General features: G+C 41.5%; 1 protein-coding gene across 4 annotated transcripts in view; it reads right to left on the minus strand.

The window, feature by feature from the left end:
* The window catches only part of LOC122875363 (tyrosine-protein kinase CSK), a 49,484-nt gene extending 44,916 nt beyond the window's left edge, over positions 1-4,568 (minus strand). For 2 of the 4 annotated variants that reach the window (XM_044194371.1, XM_044194362.1), the window contains exon 1: positions 3,594-4,026. The gene's annotated coding sequence lies outside the window, so the exon portion shown is untranslated. Of the gene's footprint in view, positions 1-3,593; positions 4,027-4,496 lie in introns of those variants that run through there. The other 2 variants (XM_044194389.1, XM_044194354.1) reach the window with 2 other exon arrangements.
* Positions 4,569-5,655: the final 1,087 nt, after the last annotated feature.

Below are 5,655 nucleotides of genomic sequence, written 5' to 3' on the forward strand. Positions count from 1 at the left end.
TATGAGACTAAAAGATTATCGAGGCAAAGAAAAATAACCTACACACTGTGTTGAAATGCTGAAAATTTGACTGGTTCCAATTTCTTAAATGTGAATATTTGCTGTTTTTTGTTGTGTAAGTTTGAAGTTGAGCAATTTGAAGACATTAACTTGGGCTTTGGGAAACTGTGACAGACATTGTTCACTATTTTCCAACATTTTAACCAAACAACTAAATCGATTAATCGAGATAATAATCAGCAGCTTAATTGATAATTCAAATAATCATTAGTTGCAGCCCTAATGGGATCCAATAGGTAATTACAGTATGTACTGTATATTGGCTTCAAACTACTAACAATAATCTGAATAGTAGTATGATGAGCAGACAACACAGTAGTATTCTTAAGAATCGGCCAGAAAGAATGCCTTGGTCGTTTATCAGCTGACATCATATTAAACTATATACAGTACTGCTTTATGATACACCTATTCTGTCTCTCCAAATGTTTAAAAAGAGGAAGGACTGCAGTGGACCGTGGCACTGCTCACCACTTTGCATCTTTCAAAGTCTACAATAAACTTGCATAACTCAGAATGTGCACATACCTTATCAGACACAGTAAAATATAGTGTGCACACTGTGTGGGTATAAAGACTCATGCACTGCTACCAACTCGGTGCACTTAATTTTACAGCTACTCAAACACTACCAGACAGCCATGAAGTAAATGCTGTTGAATGCATCTATGCAGAGTGCTACAGCCTACTGTGTGGAGTATGTCTCACCATCTGTGATGTCCTGTTGCTCATGAGTGTCGGTATATTGTTAAGCTCTGCACCAAAGTCGCCACAATAAATCCCTCCTCTGTTATTGCACATGCTGATTAAAGAGACAGTGGACATTGAAGAGAAGAGGCTGGAGGGGAAAGACGAACTAAACGCGGCCATTGTGTTGAGGTCAGCAGGGCCTTGGACAGGCTTCAAATGTGCAACGAGATGGTCAGTGTAGACAGAGGAGCCATTACTTCCCTGCTGAGCACATAAGCCAAGCTCAGAGCTTAACATAAGACAGTAACACAGCTCAGCTCCTCGCAGCTTTAAGGATCGACTAGACAGCGTTTTTTTCCTCCTCATAACTCATTGTTAAAAAGAAGAGAGCCGACATGTAGCTGGGCTTGCAGACATGTCCTGTCACCTCTAGTCCTCGTCAAGCTGCATCTCGATTAGACTACTCTGATCTAGCCATCAGTCATTCAGTGAGACGGGGAGGGAGCTATTGACAAGGAGAAGAAGGGGAAGGGAAGAACTTTGTGTGGTCGAACATTTAGTCTGCGAGTCTTCTGCCACCTTTCTAGATGGTTCTGACTTCACAGATGGAAAGCTGTACAGTCTCACTACCGAGACCAGGGCTGAGTCACGCTGTGTTTAAAAGACTAGTACATTACACAGTGTGCTGAAAGAAAACATTTTGTGCTTCAAATTTTGTCACATATAAAGCATTTCAATTCTTGCACCAAAAGAAAAAGGCACTAATTGCAACTAATCTCAGCACAGACCCTCCAGGCAACATGTTGGACATCCTAGCATACCAGCAGCAGGTTAGTCCTGACAGACGCAGCATATGGATTCCTAACATGTTGCAGTCTGGTTCACAAGATTCCTCTGGGGATAACGAATGCCAAGCCCTCACACCCCCACCTCGCTCCAACCAATCTTGGTAACAGATTTATCTAATAGAAAACCCAAAGCTATCACGCTGCTTCATCAGCACTCTGCACTTGCTGCAATCAGCACAACAGTTAAGACAGGTGGGCATCAAAATTTGTAATTTAACATAATTAGCTATCAAATCAGACAGACTATATACCAATGTCTCCATCCAGATTATAATGCAAAATCCAATTGCTGGGCAGCCTCAAACTGACTGTAGCAATCACTTATTAAGATAGGCAACAAGATCTGAAGGGATGATATTTTAGGTTTTTAAGCAGTCAACATGTCAGATGACAAGCACAGACACTGAGATAATACACTAATCATAAGATTTCCCCGAAACAACCTAAGAGTAAGATAGTAAGTGATACGGCGTGTTCCACAGCCGAACAGTCAGACAGCCTTAACCTAAAGTACATTATGTAAAGTAACAATGTACAGACACCACTTTACATCGCTTTTGTCAGTCATGCCACAGCTTGCAAAGGTATGGACATTTCAATCAGACAGTTACCTTCAATTCCTGAGTGAGGAACTAACAAACAAGGCCAAAGCTGCAGGGACAGCAAGCCATACCACAATTTATTTTGAATGCATTTGATATTATTTTACTTGTGTGTTAGCAAGCTTCCGTGCTCAAGTGTCCTTGAGCAAGACACTGATGCTCTACCACCTCCAGGATGGTGTTCTGTAGTTTAACCTGACCTCTGACCTCCCTGTGGATGGAAAAACAATTATATCCCTGTGGATAAAGAGTATCATCACAACAGGGTCCCCCCCCCCCCCAATTATCTGCTGTCATCATCATCAACAGGAAAACTGTAGTAGCATTGTTCCTTCACCACAGTTATATACAGTGATATGTATTCACCTAAAACAAAGACAAACGCTAAATAATGTAATAATGGAAGACACATTATATTAAAACAATATCAGTGGAGAGATACGGATCAGTGTTGTCTCAGTGTAAGGGGCTGAACCTCGGCTCCCTCCAGCCCTGCGTTCTAACTTAGTGCAGCGCGGAGGTGGCTAAAACTAGGTCCATTATCGGACAGAATTGTGCTTTAACTAACGTTATCTCATTTCCCAGTAAAAGACAAACCAATATCAAGAGGCCAGACCACGGTATTAGCACGGTTTTAATATGCACGTAGTTATTATTTCAACGATACACTAACGTTACGCTACAGTCAGTTCCACGACATTTTACACAAATCCATAACGGCGCACCCGCCTGTAACACAATGCTGCATGGTTGAATATTTTACTGACTCCCCTACAGTACTGGACCACACCGTGTCAACACATACTGATGGAAGACAGAGAATAGAGTCAAAGTTAAAAGGTCAAGACCACAAAGCGTTAGCCGCGACCAAGGCGTCCGACTATGGAAAAAGGGCAGAGGAAGGTGGGTGACTCGGAGGTTTTGGGCACAGCCGCAAAATCGCTCTTTAACAAGAAGATAATTGTAACAACACAAACGTCGTTTAGCCGTTGCCTTGTTTTGTTTGTGTTTAAGTATTTGCTGCTCTACTGTCAAACCTAATGAATAGACTGGGGAATAAGCTGGAGGAGTAAAATGTATTACAAACTAGCATAAATTGTGTCCGATAATGGATCTGGCGTTACATTGTACGTTAACTAGCAGCTAAAGCTAACGTTGAAACGCTCTCAGACTGGTTAAACGTTAACTCTGTGCAGTGAAAACAGTTTGCCGCAACGTAACACTTTAAAGCGGTTAGTGAATGTAAAGTAAAACCAAAGACAAATACAGAATATACAGCCCAACAATAACAGGCATCTGTGCGCTATCCTGAAGCTTCCCGAGCTAAAACGTTGCAGCGGCAGAAGCAACAACACAACGAGACAAAACAGTGACTGCGCTGTGGGCAACTCACCCAAAAGATACCACTGTAGTGTCGACCAGATGTAGCAGCAAATTAGCGATGAAGGCCCATTAGTAGGTCTCCTGCGGTCGGGGCGCATCCAGGTTTAGCGGCGTTAAGATTAGACAATCCCAAACGTGGCTTTCCTTTGACGGTTGTCCGTACTCGGTCTGCATATGTGTGTATGTTTGCGTGTGTGAGGCGAAGCTCTGCGAGGCCTGCTTCTGGAGGAAATGGTCTCCGCTCCTTCAACGGAACACGCATGCGCAGAGGAATAGCACAGCCACGGGGCGAGCGGTCTGTGAGCGCAACCGTGTGGCCAACAGGTCTGACTGTCAACTGATGGCAGACTTGTTACTGTGGGAGCTGTGTGCCTGCCTGCTACGTTTCAAACCGGGTAAAACCATGGTATGTAGTAGTACAGGATGGATATATGTCTAATATGCCGGTGCACCTTGTACCACTGTATCCAGGCCAAGTGGTAATTCAGTGCAATATGTTCAAACTGGATTCCCACAAGTGTTTCTGATTGACATCTCCCTGAGGACAATTGCTGTGACGAGTGTTGCTGAAGTATTCCATGCAGTAATTAAAAACAGCTGTGTAGCAGCAGTAGAATAAGATACTGTTACAAAACATACCCCTTCTTTCCTGTTACACATTAAATATGATAGATATAAAATAGGTCCCCCATCTCCCCAGGTGACTTCATATTCATTGTATGTCACTTGGTTTGTGGTAATTTGATTAATTGAGAATATAATAATAGGCTGCCTGTTTAGGGGGCCCCATGTCAAAATCCAAGCTAAACATTCCTAAATAAAATAAATATTTAACCGAAAACAGGTGTCCAATAGCAGCCCCCCCCCAGTGGGTTAATATAAACGGTGTGGTTTTCACAATAGACATACTTACCATAGCAGAAAAATCACAAGTATAACTAGTTCATGATGGCTCCACTCTATTTCAGTACCCCAGTAAAATAGTTAAGTAAGCAAATATGCACAAAACCACGGCAGTGGATCAGCTAAATGAAATGCAGCCCTAATCAATGTTATTGGTTACACCTGTGCTTATAAAGCTATTGTATGTTAAAATGCTTCCAGGTGTATTAGGGCCACCGACATAGATGAGCGCAGTGCCTCCAAAACTCACGGAGGCTTTCACAAATTTTACAATGCTACTGAAAGCACTGGAGAACATAACACTCCAGACACCAGGCCTCAGAGTCAGGTGCATGTAGTTCAATCACCTGCACCGGAGTAAATGGCTTACTTTGCACCATTATTAAAATAATTTAAAAAAATGTTTTTCTGTTATGCTAAACCAAACTATTTTGTAAACATTTTCACATCAGACATTTTGACATATCAAGAGTAGAAAAAACACAGGTGTAAATAAATAAAATGAATGATGGCTGAATTCCATTTAGCTGCTTCGGTTTCATGGTCCTGGTTTATTGTGCATGCTGGCTCACCGTCAGGGCTCACTGGGGCACTTGAATAGAAAAGAGCCGTCGTTAACAGGATTAGTAACATCTGTGCTTTTCCTGCTATGACAAGTCAAAATGTCTGCTGTGAAAAAAGTCCTTTTAGAATGTGTATAATGTCTTTATTGCATGGTAGGAGAAGTGTTAATATTTACTTAAGTGTCACTACCAGAAATAGACTAATAGTATTATGAAAAAGTGTAGATATCACAAGTAAAGTAACTCACTGTGCAGAATGGCCCCTTTCAGATTGATACATTACTGGATAACTATTCCTGATGCATTCGTGTGAAAGTAGAATTTGAATGTTGCAGCTGGTCAAGGTGGAGCTAATTCTACCTCCTGTACTGGGTAGTTAAATCTATAACAACACATCCTACTTTATAAACTGATCATATATTTTATATTTTAAATCTTAATATCCAAAGTAGTAACCAGTAACCTGGGAGTACAATATTTCCCTCTTAAATGTAGTGATGTTTATAGTGGCATTACATGGATATAGTGAGTGTCTCAAAACTGCAATTAGGTGTAGTAATTGAGGTGTTGTATTTTTCTCAATGACCATGACCCAGATCCAGCACA

This window comes from Siniperca chuatsi, linkage group LG1 (assembly GCF_020085105.1).
Source record: "Siniperca chuatsi isolate FFG_IHB_CAS linkage group LG1, ASM2008510v1, whole genome shotgun sequence".
In the NCBI taxonomy this organism is placed as follows: Eukaryota; Metazoa; Chordata; class Actinopteri; order Centrarchiformes; family Sinipercidae; genus Siniperca; species Siniperca chuatsi.